This window comes from Myotis daubentonii, chromosome 7, assembly GCF_963259705.1.
Source record: "Myotis daubentonii chromosome 7, mMyoDau2.1, whole genome shotgun sequence".
Classification (NCBI taxonomy): Eukaryota; Metazoa; Chordata; class Mammalia; order Chiroptera; family Vespertilionidae; genus Myotis; species Myotis daubentonii.
This window is the reverse complement of record NC_081846.1, coordinates 85,782,373-85,801,249: the sequence shown is the minus strand read 5'-3', so window position 1 is coordinate 85,801,249 and position 18,877 is coordinate 85,782,373. Positions and strand designations below refer to the sequence as shown.

At 43.5% G+C, this 18,877-nt stretch overlaps 1 protein-coding gene across 10 annotated transcripts in view; it reads left to right on the top strand.

Annotated features, from left to right (window-relative positions):
• The first annotated feature begins 12 nt into the window (after positions 1–12).
• Positions 13–18,877, top strand: part of C7H2orf76 (chromosome 7 C2orf76 homolog) — a 78,217-nt gene continuing 59,352 nt past the window's right edge. For 3 of the 10 annotated variants that reach the window (XM_059704676.1, XM_059704667.1, XM_059704672.1), the window contains exon 1: positions 13,064–13,185. The gene's annotated coding sequence lies outside the window, so the exon portion shown is untranslated. Of the gene's footprint in view, positions 92–13,063; positions 13,186–18,877 lie in introns of those variants that run through there. The other 7 variants (XM_059704677.1, XM_059704668.1, XM_059704670.1 and 4 more) reach the window with 7 other exon arrangements.

Sequence of the window (18,877 nt, the reverse complement as noted above, 5' to 3'; positions counted from 1 at the left end):
GCCGCCCGCCGTCCGCCGCCTGCCTCACCCGAGCTCACGTGGGTCTGCTCGCGCACGCGCGGACGGGAGCCGAAGGGAACTGCGGGAGCAGGTGGGACCGCGGAAGTAGGGCGCGCATCAGGGAGTGGGTGCTGTGGTCCGACCGGGGTTCAGCCCAGCCTGCGGGGGAGTGACCCGCAGGGCAGAGGAGAGGGGTGGAGGCTGAAGAGCAGAGCCTGTTAAACATGTTTCACTGATGCCTTGTCCGGCGGGCTTGAGCAAGCCGGAAGTTGCTCCTCTGGATGAGGAACCGCTCAGGCGGGGGGCGGGCAAGGGGCTCCTGCGCATCTCAGGAACCCAGAGGAGCGGCCTGGAGGGGCGCGGCCGGGGGTGGGTGAGCCGGTCCGGGAAAGCATTTTGCACGCCTTCCCGTTGCCTTAGTTTGCAGCTCTGTGTCGCATATTTTTGTTTGTGGTGCATTTCGCCATCTAGTCCAGCGGTTCTCAACCTGTGGGTCGCGACCCCTTCGGCGGCCGAACGACCCTTTCACAGGGGTCGCCTAAGACCATCCTGCATATCAGATATTTACATTACGATTCATAACAGTGGCAACATTACAGTTATGAAGTAGCAACGAAAATAATGTTATGGTTGGGTCACAACATGAGGAACTGTATTTAAAGGGCCAGAAGGTTGAGAACCACTGGTTCTAGTGCATTAAAGGCAGGGACAATGTCTTACTTACCTTGACTTTAACAAACGTGGCCCGGCCTGGTGTCCAGCACGTATCTCTTACGTGGATGACACTTGCACTCATTGACAAATATTTACTCGGCTCTTGTCAGGTAACTTGCACCTTCCTGACCCTCGGGATACAGCAGTGGGAAAAAAAAAAACAAAAACACCCACATAATTTCTTGTATCCTGTGGATGAAAGGGGCCAGGTGCTGACCTGATATGCTCAGGGGAGGCCTGCATGGCGGTCTTGCAAACTGAGACCTAAAGTCACCACAAAGGACGGTCTGAAATTAAACTTTAACTAAAAGCAGTAATGGTGGGCAGTTACATCCTAGGCCAGTATCTTCACTGACAAGGTCAACCTTTACCTCAACTGAGCCTATCTGTCTTTTTGCATCTATGATAACACACCCTTGAAATGTCTGGGTGACTTGTAACTTCCCTTTTTTTGGGCCCCTTGGGGGCACAACCAAATATGCTGGGCGCCAGGACAGAGACCACAAATTCCTTCATTATCATGTAATTGATCCTGCACCCACCTAAGTGTGTGTCCATCATTTACTTTTTATCCAATCCCAGGAGTTTCCCTGCTTTGCTTTATCCCTCCTCCTTAATCTATCACCAATGAATTTCATGTAACCCACCTATTTCCCTCCCTTGATTGCAAATGTATAAATACAGATGTAACCCCCCATTCTCCGGAGCATTATCTCAATTCCTTGACAGTTTGGCTCAAATAAACTCACAAAAATTCTTTACAGATTTCAATGGTTTTTTATGTTAACAATCCTTAGAACTTATATTAGGGATAACAGTTAATAAAGCAAGTTAAATAGAAAGTGTGTTAGAGGATAGGGGGTTGGAAGTTGACAGTTTCACATGGGATGGGCCGGTGGAGGGTTAAGGGAGGTATCGTTTGAGAAGGACCCTCGTTTGAGAAGGACCCTTGCGGAGAGGAGGGAGCACTCCAGGCAGGACCTTAGTGTGAAGGTGGGAGCAGGGAGTGAGGGGAGGAGTGGAAGGAGAGGGGGCTGGAGAGCTGAGGAGGTGGCAGGCTGCTTAATGATGCAGAGCCTGATCTCTATAGGGACTTGACTTTTATTCTGAGTGCGATGGAAGCCAGAGGCTTTTGAGCAGAGGATGGTGAGACTGAGGGGAGCAGGCCCTTGCCAGGTTGTCACACAGGCTGATGGTCTCCATGGGAACACAAAGGAGCAGCACGGGTGGATGGCAGAGTTTGAGGGTGATGCCCAGGAGACGAAAGGGAGGCTTTCCCGGGGGTTACAGAGGAGTGGGTCAAGGGAGGGATTTGATGAAAATTCTCTGGGCATTATCAGAAAGAGAGATCATTCCTTTCCTATTCCTAATATGTGACAAGAGGACTGGACTACACATCTTCCCCCATTTACAGTGGTAGGTGTTTAGAAGGAAAAGCCAGGCGGAAGCTTTCAGAAGTAACTTAACGTAGGCGAGGCTTTCTGAAATGGGAAGTAGAGGTACAACAGTAAGGAACAAATCCAGAGCCTGTAGACTATGCATAATCTTGTTTGAGAAAACCAAGTCAAGCAAATTAACAAAAGCCTTGGAGTTAAACGTGAAGAAATTACATCTGAATTGTAAGAAATGTGGGTTTCTCCCCAAATGATCCTTCAGCGCTGCTTTTCCCCCTGAGGCCCAGACGAAACCTGGAAGCATTTTGGCTCCATCATTTGGTGCTTACAGCATCCTTGATGGGAATTCAGGTTATTGTCCGTGTGGGTCAGACTTGCAGTCAACGGTGTCTGCTAGTCAGTAGGTTTTAACGTTAGGTCATTGTGTTTGGCGTATTTGAAAAGATAAGGCAGCTCTCCTGATGTAATTTTAAACATGTACCTCAGATTGGTTGGAGTTGAACATTGTAGAAAGCCAGATTCCTGTTTTATCTTGGCCGTCTCCAGTTTAAGTGGTTGATTGATTTGTTGGTTGCTTGTTTGGACTCGACTTCACTTTCCTAAAAACAAAACATTTCCCACAAGGTAGTTTTGTGCCTAGGTGAGTCTACAGTAGTTGCTTAAAGCAACTCAAGTGTGGAACTAAGTAAGGATTGTGGAATGGCATTCAGCTTTTAACATAGAGATAGTAACACACCAGCATCTGGGATTTTATTTTATTTTTTTAAATATATTTTATTGATTCTTCACAGAGAGGAAGGGAGAGAGATAGAGAGTTAGAAACATCGATGAGAGAGAAACATCAGTCAGCTGCCTCCTGTACATCTCCTACTGGGGATGTGCCCGTAACCTGCCGGGGTCCAGCCCCAGCAGGTCCAGGGGTCCCCAAAGGTGTAGACGGAGTCGGCGAAGAAGGAATGACACGGAGACAGCGTTCAGTTGATCAGCAGCCTAGCCAGGATCTACAGCCAGGATCTCCAGCCAAGTTCTGGTCTGGATCTCCAGAGAGGTTCTGCTCAGGTTCTCCAGTCAGGTTCAGTCACCAGGTTCTAGTCAGGCTCTCCTGCCAATCTCCGCAGTCAGGTTCAGTCCAGGATCCCCTGCCATGCTCTCTCGCCAGGCTCCACCTCCAGGCTCCGAGGCCAGTCCCTGTCCAGGATCCTCCGGCATGCTCTCGCCAGCGAAGTTCTTCTGTCCCTAGAGAACGTTCTGTGTAGGTTCTGTGCCTAGGCTCTGTCTCTCTTGGTCCTGTCTTCCAAGCCCTGTGTCTTGCTGTCTTGTTACATCTGTATTTATACCAGTTCATTTTAATCCTGTCAATCTCTATTACAAAGGTTAGGGCGTTTCTTATCTCCATTCCAGGGAGTAAAGATTATGTAGCTTAAGCATGATTGTTTGTAGTTAAATTGATTAACTACCCGCCTGGCACTTAGTTAAAAGGTTTTATTCCCTCCCTGACTTCAGGGGAAAATCCCTACCTGGGGAAACAACCTTTCTCGGAGAGGTGACCTTGGTTAAAACACAGCGCCAAGAAGGTGAGCAAACATATTAAGAACCGTATGCCATATATGCCAGGTCCCTTGAAACAGCAAGGATGGACCGGCTCCCGGCAGTAACCCAGGTACATGCCCTTGACCGGAATCGAACCTGGGACCCTTCAGTCCGCAGGCCGGCGCTCTATCCACTGAGCCAAACCGGTTTTGGCAAGGGATTTTATTTTTAAAAATAAATTTTAGGGTATATTTGGGGCCAATAAATTTTATGAAATTTTTAAAAATATATTTTTACCGATTTCAGAGAGGAAGGAAGAGGGAGAGAAAAATAGAAATATCAGTGATGAAAGAGAATCATTGATTGGCTGCCTTCTGCACACCCCCTACTGGGGATAGACCCCACAGACAGGGCATGTGCCCTTGATTGGAATCCAACCCGGGATCCTTAAGTCCGCAGGCTGAGGCTCTACCCACTGAGCAACACCAGCTAGGGCTCAATTTTTAATTCTGTATTTCAACAGTGTTGGAAAGGAAATTGCTTTTTATATCTGGAGAAAGTGTAAGCTCCTCAGGTCTGTTTATAGCCATGTCATTCACTGTCGCACTTTGTAATTTTATTTAATTTTAATTTATTCTTCTCTATGAGCCCCCTCTACATAAGCTAGGGAGGATAGGGATCACTGTGTATTGGTCAGTGCCTATCTTCAAGTGCCTGGCCCTTCTTTGGCACTCAACTAATGGTAATTGAATGAACAAAGTGCTTTTCTGACTATGAAATGTATTCCTTCTGATTAGCCATGAATTGGAAACCAACTAAGTTTATGAGAACTGAATGTGAAACTATGGGCTAGAGCAGCCGTGGGCAAACTACGGCCCGCGGGCCGGATCCAGCCCGTTTGAAATGAATAAAACTAAAAAAAAAAAAAGGACCGTACCCTTTTATGTAATGATGTTTACTTTGAATTTATATTAGTTCACACAAACACTCCATTCATGCTTTTGTTCCGGCCCTCCGGTCCAGTTTAAGAACCCATTGTGGCCCTCGAGTCACAAAGTTTGCCCACCCCTGGGCTAGAGTAAAGTAGATGAACTCTGATGCAAGGCCCATGTAATCTCTCTCTGATTTCCCAGGCTTGGAAACAGAACACCTGAAGTGTTAGGAGAAGATGGGGAACCCTGAACCAGTCAGCCTAGTCAACCCCTCCCGGCGAGCAGACAGGCTGTTGTCGTTGTTATAACAGCCCGCCCTCACTTTCTTGGGACCCCTGTTTTGACTGAGAGGCTTCACTTGCTGGTTCTCAGCGTAGTCAGTCAGGCAAGATGCATTAGCAGCAGTGAAAGCAGTTCTTGCCCTGGGGTATGAATAGTAGTTTAATATTAGATGTCTCCTTCTAAACGAAATCTCACTTCCTAAAAGTAACCCATCGTTAAAAAACGGACTACAGTCCCAGCAAAGCTTTACAGAAGGCCCGGGGTAGGGTATTAGCAAGTGTTGAATTCTATTCATTTGGTATTTATTTTCCATGTTCTTGGCCTGTGACTCTGATGCTTGGCTCCAGGAAAGCTGGGAGGGGACTCGTGTGTTTTAAAGGGAGAGAGGCACCTGGGAAATGCTTCTGGGAAAGGAGCCGGGAGAGGTGGGCAGAGTTGGAGGTCTTTGATGAGAGTGGATACACTTGCCTTGTCCTGATCTTAGGGAGAAGGCATTCAGTCTTCCACCGTTAAGTATAATATTGGCTGTAGGGTTTTTGTACATGTTCTTTATCAAGTAGAGGAAGTTTCCCTCTCTTGCTATTTCTAAGAGTTCTTATCATGAATGGATGTTGAAATTTATCGGATTTTTTTTTTGCATTGATTGATTACATGATTTTTCTTCTTTAGCCTATTAAAATGGTAGATTACATGGATTTCTTTTCAAATATTGAACTCGCTGTACTTCCCTGGAAGAAACCCCACTTGGTCATTGTGTATAATTCTTTGTATATATTGCAGAATTATATTTGCTAATATTTTAAGGGTGCTTATGGTTGTATTCATAAGGATTATTTGTCTGTAGTTATCTATATAATAAAAGCCTAAGCAACCATTACAGCGGAACGACCAGAACGACTGGTCACTATGATGCACACTGACCACCAGGGGGCAGATGCTCAATATAGGAGCTGCCACCTGGTGGTCAGTGCGCTCCCACAGGGGGAGCGCCACTCAGCCAGAAGCTGGGCTCATGGCTGGCAAGTACAGCGGTGGTGGCAGGAGCCTCTCCCACCTCCACAGCAGCGCTAAGGAGTGGCGAGCCGAGTGGTAAGGAGCAGAGAGCCAGTGGGCGGTAAGGAGCGAAGGGTCCCGGACTGAGAGAGGGCACAGACCAGGCTGAGAGATTCCACAACCCCCCCCCCGCCCCAACATGAATTTCATGCACCGGGCCTCTAGTTTTTAAATAATGTCTTTGGTTTGTTATGGAACTACTGGCTTCCAAAAATTTAATAGGATATGTTTTCTCCTTTTCTATTTTCTGAAATAAGTTGCTTAGAACTGATGTTAATTCTTTAAATGTTTTGATGTTTTGTAGAATTATCCAATGAAACCTTCTGGGCCTGGAGGTTCTTCTTCTGGGTGTTTTAAAATTATAGGCCATTAAAATTTTCTATCTCATAGGGATAATGGTGGTAGTTTGTGTTTTTCAAGAAATTGGTCCATTTTATCAAAGTTGTAAAGTTTGCATACCTGGATTTGTTCAAAGTATTCCGTTATCCTCGTGATGTGTGCAGAGTCTGTGATGATATTCTCTATTTCATTTCTGATGTGAGTCCTTTGTGTGTTCTCTCTGTTTTTTTCTTGGCCAAGCTTGTGCAAGATTGTCAATTTTTAAAAATCTCTCCAAAGAACCAGCTCTTTTTTTATAAACTGATTCTTCTATTGTCTTTCTGTGTTTTTTTTTTAAATTTTATTGATTTTTGTTTTTTTTATTTATTATTTTTTCCCTTTTGCTTGCTTTGGGTTTGTTTTGCTCTTCTTTTTCTAGGTTCTTAAAGTGGGAGGTTAGATTATTGATTTGAAACTTTAAATTCTAATGTATACATTTAGTGCTATATATATTCCCTCTTAGTTCTCCTTTGTGTCCCCCAAATTTTATGTTGTGTTTTCATTTTCATTCAGTTCAGTGTATTTTAAATTTCCTTTGAGACTTCCTCTTTAACCCAGGGATCGTATAACAGTCTCTTGCCTAGTTTCCAAGTGTTTAGAGATTTACATCATGTCTTTCTGGTTTTTGATTTCTATTTTAATTCCACTGAGGTCAGAGAATACACTCTGTATGATTTCACTTCTTTAAATTTGTTATGTGTTTTTCTGTGGCCTAGGATATGGTCTTATTGGCATGTATTTTGTGGGCACTTTAAAAGAATGTGCATTCTGCTGTCATTAGTGGAATGTTCTGTAAATGTCCATTACATTCTGTTGATTGATGGCTGAGTTCTATATCCCTGCTGCTTTTCTCTCTAATTATTCTACCATTTGCTGAGAAAAGGGTGTTGAAATCTCTAACCACAATTGTGGATTTGTCTGTTTCCTCTTTCAGTTCTATCAGGTTTTTTCTTCACATATTCAACAGCTTTGTTTTTATTCACATTAGGATTGCTGTATCTTGTTGGTGGATTGACCCTGTTGGTTCATGGTTTCTTCTTTTATTTTCCTTCTGTTTAGACATCCTTTATGCATTCTTTTAGGGTAGATGTGCTGCTAACAAATTCTCTTAGTTTTTTTTCATTGGAGAATGCCTTGATTTTCTCTTCATTTCTGAGGAATATTTTCACTGGGTATAGTAGATGTGTTGATGGTTCTTTTCTTTCTTTTTTTTTTTTTTTTAATGTTTTTTATTGATTTTAGAGAAGAAGGGAGTGGGGGGGAGAGAGAGAGAGAGAGAGAGAGAGAGAGAGAGAGAGAGCTAGAAACATCGATGAAGGAGAAACATCAACCAGTTGCCTCCTACTGGGGATGGAGCCCGAAACCTGAGCATGTGCCCTGACCAGGAGGAATCCAACCAGTGAACTCTTGGTACCTGGAAGGACACTCAGTCCATTGAGCCACACCAGCCCAGCGGTTGATGGTTCTTTTCTTTCATCACTTGAAAACTGTGCCACTTCCTTTGGCTCCCATGATTTATGATGAAAAACCCACTGCCATTTGCATTTGTTTTCCCCTATAGACAATGTTTATTTTCTCTCTGCTTTTAAGATGTTTTCTTTTAGGGCTCAAAAGTTTGATTATGGTGTGTTTTGGAGTGGATTTCTTTAGGTTTGTTCTGTTTGGGGTTCACTTCACTCTTGATTCTGTAGAATTATATCTTTTACCAACTTTGGAAAGCTGTTAGCCATTACCTTTTTAACCCTGTTCTCTTCCGATCGTTATAGTCCCACAGGCTCTAAGGCTCTGCTCATATATTTTTTGATGTTAATCCTTACCTGAGGATATTTTTCCCATTGATTTTTTTAGAGAGAATGGAAGGGAGGGGAGGGAGAAACATCGATGTGAGAGAGACATATTATTTGCCTCCCAAATGTGCCTACAAACTGGTGACCCTTTGGGGGTGGACACTCTAACCATTGAGATCACCGGCCAGGGATTTTTTTTGCGGGGGGGGGGGGGGGGGGAGGGGGTCTATTTTTTCTGTTGTTTAGGTTGGGTAATTTCTGTTGTTTTATCTTCCAGTCCACTGATTCTTCCCTGTGTTCCCTCCATTCACTGAGTTTTTGAATGGAGATCTGTGTTTTTCAGTTCTAAAAATTTCCACTTGGTTCTTCTTTATAACTCCCATTTCTTTTATGAGACCTTGTAATTTTTCCTTTGTTTCAAGCATATTTACAGTTGCTCATTGAAGCACATGACGTCTGAGTAAAACCTTTGTCAATTATTCTGACATTTCTGTTGTGTCGGTGTTGGCACCACTTGATTGCCTTTTTTCATTCCGGTTGAGATCTTCCTGGTTCTTGATATGCTAAGGGATTTTCAGTTGAAACCTGGACATTTTGGGTGTTACTTTCTGAGACTCTGGATCTTATGAAAATCTCCTGTTTTAGTGACTTTTTTCGTGACACCTCCCAGACAGAAGACTTGCTACTGCAGGTGGGGGTAGAAGTTCCGGTCCTTGATTTGGTCCTGTGGACACCTGAGGTGGGGTGGGAGTTTTCACTTCCCATAGGCCTCCTCAAGATAAATTTCTGTTTGGGAGGCGTAAGAGTGCTCCCCACGTGTCTTCCCCAGACATTGAGGCCGAGGTGGGCGTGGCTGATTATGGCTGGGTGGTTGTGAAAGTTCTGACTCACTGCCACTCCTCTGATACTACCTGTAACGATTTTGTTAAATTGACATTTGTTAAGTGGAGCACAGGGTGCAGGACGCTGAGCTCAGCCAGAGATTGCGAGAGAAATGGAAATAGAGAAGTTCATTATTCACAGGTCCTGGAGGAGATCCCTGGCACTCCTCCTGGGGCCGCATGGGCAGGCCAAGGCGGGGTGCTTGCAGACAGAGCGGCAGGACCCGGGGCACATGCCTTTATTAGGGTCTGTGGGTGCAGTGCTTTGGGGTTCTCAGGCTAGGGCTTGCTGGTCAATTCAACCCAAAAGTTCGAGGTTCTGGGAAGCCCCAGGGGAGTCTTACCTAATGGAGGGGAAACTTGCTCACAAGGACTGTTGGGGAAATCATGGTGACTCTGTGGGCTGCTATCTAGGGTATGTTCTTGCATGAGGGGGCAAGTGTCAGTTTAAGGTCCCTGCAGGCCCCTTGGCCAAGCAAAATGGGATGTCCAGGTAGCAATATAATGAATAACTTAGCAAAACGGCTGACACCAGTGTGGAAGGGGTGGCGCCTTACCTTATGCTCAGTGAGTTGGAAGGCTGAGCTCCCCAGGTGGTCTCCACTGACACTGGGTTTCAAGAATTAGGCCTATGATTGCCCAGCTCCCTGCTCTGCCTTCTCTAACATCACCCTGAGGCTGGGTGAGTTGGGGGTCTCCTTATTAAAGCCAGTGAAGGAATCTTGGCTCCAGCTTCTCCCCTTTGCTAGTGTGGGTGGGCGGGCAGTTTCTCCTGTGATTTCTAGTGGAGTAAAGTGCTTTTGTCTGAAAGCTTTCTGTCCTCCTAGCCTGCCCCTTCCCTGGCTCTGTGGCTAGGAAGAGCAGGCTTTTGTTGTGGGGAGTTTTCACCTGCTGATGTTTACCGGTTGCTGACTTCTTTCAGGGACCTCAGCATTGTTTCTTTCCTTGGGTCTCGAGGTCCCTAGCCAGTCTGCCACCTTCTCTCCGCCTTTCAGATCTTATATTTGTTTTATACATAGTGTCCAGGATTTTTTGTTGTACTTAGCAGGAAGTATAGGCGAAAGCACATCTCTGTCTTCCCAGAAGCGGAAGTGTAGGGCAGTGCCGCTTGAAATTTATTATTATTTTTTCTGAGTTACATTGTATCCTGATTTGTAACTGAAAGTTGTGGCTACTAAAGTTGAATAAAGACTCATTGTTCCCCATTCTCTTCGGGAGAGTATTAGTTCTGTTTTGGCTATTTGAAAGCTGTTTCATGTGGCGGAAGCTTATTCCCTACCAAATTTAATAGCAGGATTTTCTCTTCTAAGGAAGCTAAGAGCTCGGATACTTAATTGGTTTGGCTCTTAAAGATGAGTTCCAGTAGGGCTTAATCAAACTGCAGCTAGTGCTTAGTAAAATGTACATTTTTTTTTTAGTATTGCCTCTAGAAATAGTTTATTTATTTTAAAACATATTTTTATTGATTTCTGAGAGGAAGGGAGAGGGGGAGAGAGAGAAACATCAGTGATGAGAGAGAATCATTGATTGGCTATTGATTGGCTGCCTCCTGAATGCCCCCCTCTGGGGATTGAGCCTGCAATCTGGGCATATGTCCTGACTGGGAATTGAACCATGACCTCCTGGCTCATAGGTCAGTGCGCAACCACTGAGCCACGCTGGCCAGGCTACAAATAGTTTATTTTAAAAGTCATCCTTTCTGGGATAATACCAAAAGTAAGTTTTGAATTTATCTTTCTTAACAGTATTTTCTGATTATACGTAAAAGCACTGGGAGTGTTGTTGCAGGGAAACTGGTTCTCTATTAGAGCCGACACATTATCTGTGTAATATGATACGTAGCTCTTGATGGAAATGACAAGGCTTGGCTCTGCTACTGAATCAGCAGCATTATTCTTAACTCACACATCCTTCATTTCCTCATCTGTAAAATGGAGACAGTTACACTGACTTGGCTGATAGTTACTGAGGATTATTGGTGACTTACCTGTAGCATTTAGCACAATGTTTGACACACGCTGGGTAGCTATTATACAATCATTAATGCAATTTATTAAAGCAGAAACCTGAAGCAAACTCATAACAAAAGCAGAGTTCAGATAACTTTGGCTGTCCTTACAATAAGGTTATAGAGTTGAGTCTGTGGCCTGTCTTCATTGACTCCATTATAATTTCTCGGGACCTAGCTGTGGTATCTTTCAACCTGGGTTGGTGCAGTAAGAGACATTTGCACGAAGGGTTGTGTTTTTGCCTAGTAGTGAGGCTTCACTGTAATTGTAGTCCATCTTTTAACAATTAGATTACTTTTTCAAAAGTTCTAGTTTAAATGAAGACACATGATATTAATGTCCCTTTGCCCCCCCTTCCCTCTGTAAGAGCACCTCTCACTTCTACATATGACTTTCTAATTTGGCGTTTGCATTAGTTTCCTGGGGTTGCTGTAATAAAGTAGCACATACTGAGTGGCGTAAAACAAGAGAAGTTTATCGTCTCAAAGTTCCAGAGGCTAGAAGTCCCAAACCAAGGCATCAGCAGAGTTGGTTCCCAGCCTCTCTCCTAGCTTCTGGGGGCCTCAGGCATTCCTTGACTTGTAGATGCATCACATCCGTCTTCATATGGCCATCTCCTAAGACACCAGCCATAGTGGGTCCCTAGTACAGTGCTGGCAAACCTATGACACATGTGTCAGAGGTGACACACGAGCTCATTTTTTTGGTTGATTTTTCTTTGTTAAATGGCATTTAAATATATAAAATATCAAAAATATAGGTCTTTGTTTTACTGTGGTTGCAAATATCAAAAAATTTCTATATGTGACACGGCACCAGAGTTAAGTTAGGGTTTTTCAAAATGCTGACACGCTGAGCTCAAAAGGTTCGCCATCACTGCCCTAGTAGGACTTCACCTTAACTGATTATTATGATTATACCATATTTCTAAATGAGGCCCCATTCTGAGGTACTGGGTGGAGGTTAGGACTTCAACCATCTTTGTGTGTGTGTGTGTGTGTGTGTGTGTGTGTGTGTGTGTGTGTGTATGTAGAGAACGGGACACAATTCAACCCATATCAGCATTCTTCTAAACACCAGAAGCAAATTGGTGTTAAAAACACAGTCTTTGCCCTCGGTGGTTTAGCTCAGTGGATAGAGCGTTGGCTTGCAGACTGAAGGGTCCCAGGTTTGATTCCGGTCAAGGGCACATGCCTGGGTTGCAGGCTTGATCCCCAGGAGGCAGCTGATCAGGGATTCTCCCTCATCATTGATGTTTCTATCTCCCTCTCCTCTTCCCTTCTCTGAAATCAATAAAAATATATTTTAAAATAAACAAATAAACAAAAAACCACAGTCCTTCCCCTCATGCATTACTGTCTCCTGGTGGGGGCAACAGAGAGCACGGGAGTAACAAATGGGGCTGAGCCAGCCAGGAAAGGTCCTTCCAAGGAGGTGACATTTCCATCGAGAACAGGAGAATCCAGCTTTAGAAAAATCGAGAAGGCTTCCAGCATTGAACTGAAAGAAGACAATGCCACTGTTGGGTGGAGACTTGGGGGAGACAGAGTCTGGGTTCAAATCACACAGAGACTTGCTGGTCATGATAGGACTTTACTTCAAGGGCTGTGGGGGCCTGTGGGGCATCTTAAGCAGGGGAGAGGTACTGGATTTATATTTTCAGAAGCTCACTCTTGATGCTGTATGCCACCTGGATAAAGGGCTGGACAGTAATGGGGAGACCAATTAATTGGGAACCTTTTCCATGATTCAAGAAAGAGACAGAGATGAAGGTGGCAGTCATAAAGATGGAGAGAAATGGAACATTCAAGATACATTTTGGGGAAAGAGCTGATAAGATTGCTGATGGATTAGCTAGAGAGTAAGAGAAAGGGGGACTCCTTTGCTGATCATTTGAGTAACTCAGTGGATGGTTGTATAATTGCCAAGACTGGGAAATCCCGGTTGTGGTTGAGGTAAGATTTAAACTGCCAAGTTCAGTTTGTGGTAGTTAGTGAAACAAATAGTCAGCTTAATTCATGAGTTTGAACTGAAGGTTGAGAATGTATTTTATTTATTTACTTATTTAATCCTCACCCGAGGATATTTTTCCATTGATTTTTCAGAGAGAGTGGAAGACAGAGGGAAAGACAGAGAGAAATATCGATGTGAGAGAAACACATCGATTGGTCGCCTCCTGCGTGTGCCCCTTCCAGGGCCCGGGCTGGGGAGAGCCTGCAACTGAGGTATGTGCCCTTGACTGGAATCGAGCCTGGGACCCTTCAGTCCACAGGCCAATGCACTATCCACTAAGCCAGACTGGCTAGAGCTGGGAATGTATTTTAGAGAGTGGTCATCACACAGATAGCTAGGAAAGACGAGTGTGGAGGAGATGGAAGTGTGCCTCTCGGGGGAGAGTGTAAGGGGAGAAGCCAGAGGTAGTACTGACCTGGGGGAGCACTAACGTTTCAACATCTAGAAACTTGGGTTTCTCTTGTTTGGGACTCTCTGTGTCCCCTGGACTTTGTGAATTTATTTTTCACCAGGAAGGGGAAGTTTTCTGTCATTATTTCTTCAAATAGGTTTTTAATATCTTGCTCTGTCTTTCTCATTTCCTTCTGGCATCCCCATAATGTGAATGTTGATACGCTTGAAGTTGTCCCAGAGGCTCCTTACACTATCTTCATATTTTTGGATTCTTTTTTTGTTTTGCTCTTCTAATTGGTTGTTTTGCTTCCTCATATTCCAGATTGTTGATTTGATTCTTGGACTCCTCTACTGTACTGTTGAATCCCTGTAAAATATTCTTTATTTCAGTTAGTGTTGCTTAATTTCTGACTGGTCCTTTTTCATGACTTTGACTTTCTCACTAAGATAACTTGAAAGTCTCATGAAGATCCTTGAGTAACCTTATAACCGTGGTTTTGAACTCTGTATCCAGTAGTTTGCTTGCTTCCATTTCTTTCATTTGTGACATGTTTGTCTCCCCATTTTGGCTGCTTCCTTGTGTTTGTTAGGATGTATTAGCACGGTGGTCGGCAACTGGTGGTCCGTGGACCACTGTGGTCCGTGAGGTCCGAAAGGTTGGCAACTGCTGTGTTAGGAAGAGCTGCTATGTCTCCTGGAGTTGGTAAAGTGACCTTTGTAGTAGGTGTCCTGTAGGTTCCCAGTGGCTCAGCCTCCCCAGTCACCTGAACTGGCACTCCAGGTACATCCCTATATGGGCTGTGTATACAGTCTTGTAGTTGAGCTTTGATTGCTGTTGGTGTCACCGGGAGGAATGGACCTCCAGGCCAATTGCCTGTGAGGACCAACTGCGGCTACAGTGGGAGAGCTGCTGTGCAGGAAACGCCCCTATGGAGCAGGACATGCTTCAGAGGGGCTTTGGTGCTCACTGAGTCTGCCTATTGAGTGTGTTGTTTATGGATGTGTAGAGTTATAATCTGCTGTGGTCCGAAGCTGTCCACTAAGTGCACTGTTTCGTGGGCTTTTCAGGAGGTGCAAAATCAGCTATTTGTATTGGGCTTGGAGAGGCCCAGGGGTTAAGCAAGGCAGGCTCATGCTAGTGCATCGTCTTGGGCCTTTTATTGATAGGTTTGGGGCACGCTGACCCAGCTGCAGCTTGTTTGAGATATTTTAGCAAAGTCTGAAGCCTGAGCAAGAAAAGCCATTCATATGCAAAAGCCACTGCAAACAGGTTGGGTGGGGCTGCAAGTTGGATGGGGTGGGGTCTCAGGGAATCACCAGGATGGAGAAAACATATATGGCTGCCAGTCAGCCCTTTGACCAGGGAGGTCCCAGCACAGGAACAATGATCCCTGCAAGCGCCTCTCTCTGGGAGAAAGCTGCCCCCAAGTTGTGCCCTGATGCCAGACAATCTAGTTCCTCCTTGTATGTGTCTGGGTCCCACAGAGCCTTGTCCTGGCACTGGAGCTCAGAGGAAGCAGGACTTTGTAAATTCAGTTTGTGCGCCAGACCTTTAAGAGGAACAATTGGGTTTCCAGTAGCCTCCATGTCACTCAGAGCCAATCCCTGCTGGTTTTTACAGCCCGTAGTTATGGGGACTTCTCTTCCCAGCTCTGGAACCCTGGGCTGGGGGTCTGTGTGGGGCTGGGACTCCTTGCTCCTCATGGGCAGCCTCCACAGAGATGATCTCCCTCCGGATTAAAAACATGGCACACGTGGGTGTCGGACCAGCCTGTTCCGAGCCTTTGCCTCTCCTATCAGTCTCAGTGTGCTTTCTTCTTTACTTCTCTAGTTGTAGGGCTTCCTTTCAGCCAGCTTTCAGGTGGCTCTGAATGATGGTGGTTCTGTATTTTAGTTGTAATTTTGATGTGGTTGAGGGAGGTGGTGAGCACAGGCATTTATCTACGCTGTTATCTTGGTTCTCCAATTTCTTTGTTGAGGACTTTAGCATCTGTGTTCATCAGGGATATTGGCCTATAGTTTTCTTTATTTGTAGTGTATTTATCTGGTTTTGGAATTAGGATAATGCTGCCTCATAAAAAGAGCTTTGGAGTCTTCCCTCCTCTTAAATTTTTTGGAATAGTTTGAGAAGGATAGGTGTTAGTTTTCCTTTGAATATTTGATACAAATTCTCTTATGAAGCCATCAGGACTTTTGTTTTTTGAGAGTTTTGTTTTTGTTTTTCAATTACTGCTTCAATTTCACCAGTTCTAATCTGTCTATTCAGATGATCTGATTCTTCCTGATTCAGTTTTGGAAGATTGTATGTTTTTATGAATTTATTCATTTTGTCCAGATTATCCAATTTTGGGCATATAGTTTTTTTGTAATATTTTCTTACAATCCCTGTATTTCTGTGGAGTCAGTTGTTACTTCTCCTCTTTCGTTTCTGCTTTTATTTATTTGGGTCCTCTCTCTTTTTCTCTTAATGAGTCCGGTTAAAGGTTTGTCAGTCTTGTTTATCTCTCAAAGACCCAGCTCATGGTTTCATTGATCTTTTTGTATTAGTTTTTTAGGCTCTGTTTTGTTTATTTCTTCTCTGACTTTTATTATTTCATTTCTTATACTCACGTTGGGCTTTGTTAGTTGTTCTTTTTTTGTGTAAAGTTAGATTGCTTATTTGAATTTTTCTTGTTTCTTGGGATAGGCTTGTAATGCTATGAATTTTCCTCTTAGGGCTCCTTTTGCTGTGTCCTATAGATTTTGGATTGTTGTTTGCTCGTTTTCATTTGTTTCATGGTATCTTTTGATTTCTTCCTTGATCTTATTGTTTACCCATTTGTTGTTTAATATCATGTTATTTAGCCTGCATGTCTTCGTGTGTTTTTCAGTATTTTTTGAGTGTGTTTTTTTCTTGTGATTGGTTTCTATTTTTATACCAGTATGGTCAGAGAAGATGCTTGATATGATTTCATTCTTAAATTTATTGAGACTTGTTTTGTGTCCTAACATATCTTAGAAAATATTCCATGTGCACTTGAAAAGACTGTATATTCTGCTGCTTTGGGGTGAAATGCTCTGAAGATACCAATTAAATCCATCTGATCTAGTGTGTTATTTAAGGCCGCTCTTTCCTTGTTGATTTTCTGTATGCAAGATTTATCCAGTCATGTCAATAGGGTGGTAAAGTCCCCGACTATGACTGTATTACTGTTGATTTCTTCTTTTATGTCTATCAAGATTTGCTTTATATATTTAGGTGCATAAATCTTTACAAGGGTTATATATCCTCTTGAAGGGGTTGTTCCCTTTATCATTATGAAGTGTCCTTCATTGTCTCTTACTATAGCCTTTGTTTTAAAGTCTGTTTTGTTAGATATAAGTATTGCTACTCCAGCTTTTTTTCATGTTTATTTGCATGAAATATATTTTTTCATCCCTTTTTCTTTTAGCCTCTGTGCATCTTTCATTCTGAGGTGGATATCTTGTAACAGCATATATATGGGTCTTATTTTCTTATCCATTCAGCTATGCTATGTCTTTTGATTGGAGTATTTAAGCCATTTAGATTTAGAGTAATTATTGATAGGTATGTTTTAATTGCTATTTTCTTCTTTATAACTGTTCTTTCTTTTGTTTTTTCAAGAGGACCCTTTAACTTTTTATTTTTATTTTTTTGTAATACTGGTCTGGTGGTAGCAAACAGCTTTTTCTTCTCTGGGAAGCTTTTTATTTTCCTTCCAATTTAAATGATAGCCTTGATGGGTAAAGTAGTCTTGGTTGTAGGTCCTGGCTTTTCATCACTTTGAATATTTCATGCCAGTCCTTTCTGGCCTGAAATGTTTCTGTTGAGAAATCAGCTGATAGTCTAATGGGAGCTCCCTTGTAGGTAGCTGTCTTTCTCTTGCTTCTTTTAAGATTCTCTCTTTGTCTTTAACCTTTGCCATTTTAATTATGATTTGGGCACCTTTGGGTTCATCTTAGTTGGGATTTTCTGTGCTTACTGGACTAGTGTGTCTTTTTCTTTCACCAGGTTAGGGAAGTTTTCAGTCATTATTTTTTCAAATAGGTTCTCAATCCCTTGTTCTCTCTCTTCTCCTTTTGGTACCCCATATGATGCAGATGTTGTTATGTTTCATGTTGTCCCAAAGGTCCCTTAAACTATCTGTATTTTGTTGCTGTTGTTGTTAATCCTCACCCAAGAGTATTTTTTCCATTGCTTTTTAGAGAGAGTGAAATGAAAGGAGGGAAGTAGGAGGGGGGAGAGAGTAACATTGATGTGAGAGAAACACATTAATTGGTTGCCTCCTGCATGCACCCCAACCATGCCAGGGATTGAACCTGCGTCCCACGTATATGCCCTTGACCAGGAATCAAACCCGAGACCCTTTGGTGCATGGGCCAGTGTTCTAACCACTGAGCACACTGGCCAGGACTATCTGTATTTTTTTTCTTTTTCTTTTTCTGCTCTGATTGGGTGTTTTCTTCTACCTTGTCTTCCAAGTCATTGATTGGATCCTCTGCTTCATCCTGCCTACTGTTTATTTATTCTGGTGTATTCTTCATTTTAGATATTATATTCTTTATTTCTGACTGTTGTTTTTTATGGTTCCTCTGTCGTTTTTTATGTTTATTATCCCTTATGTTAAATTGTCATTGATTTCTCCATTCTTCCTCTGTGGGGCGCGGCTACAGTGTTTTGGCCAGGTTCAATCCTCGGACTAATGACAGGACAGGGTCCTCTCATTGCCACGTGCAAGTCCCAGCTGGAGGGCAGGGCCCTCCCAGCACAATCATAGCCATAGGCTGTGGTTGTAAGCTTGAACCTATGGTCCAAACACGTGGCTCCATGTGCCTTGTGCTAGAGTTCAGGTGCATGTAGTTGAGTAGGGTTAGAACTCATGAGAATGCTGTAAACAACTTGATCACGCCCCTACTTTGCTTGGTGGCATCTGCTATAAAATAAAGACACGGCTTGTGGACGCTGGCACTGTCTCCTCATCAGGGAGTAGCGTTCCACCGAGAAACAGCTTTCATTCCCTTGTCTGTCTTTTCTCAATCCTTTCACCACCCCCCACTCAGGATCACCTTTGGCTGTAACAAGTGGCGTCCGATCAGGCCTGAGTTCGGGGGAATTTAAAAAGTGGTCAGGTGAAAGGAGGCTCCAAGGCGCGCGCAGAGAGTAAGCTTAAAAAGCAAAAGTAAGAAGGCCAAAAAACAAAAATAAGGTAGGGAGCCGAAGTGTGGTAACATTAGCTCGGTGTAAAATTTGGGAAATTCAGGATCCCAGGAAGGGGATCACTGAAAATAAAGCTAAAAGCAGAAAGTAAGGCTAAAAGCAAAAGTAAGGTAGGGAGCCAAGGTTTGGTAATAGCTCGGTGTAAAACATGGGGCAATGCTTAATTGAAGCATTTTTAAATTTCTTAAGGAGAGAATAAGTAAAAAATAGACAAGAAATAAGGTAGAAAAGCATAAAAAGAAGTGGATACCTAAAAACAAAAGAAAAAAAAAGGTGGTAGAAATAAGCAGTAG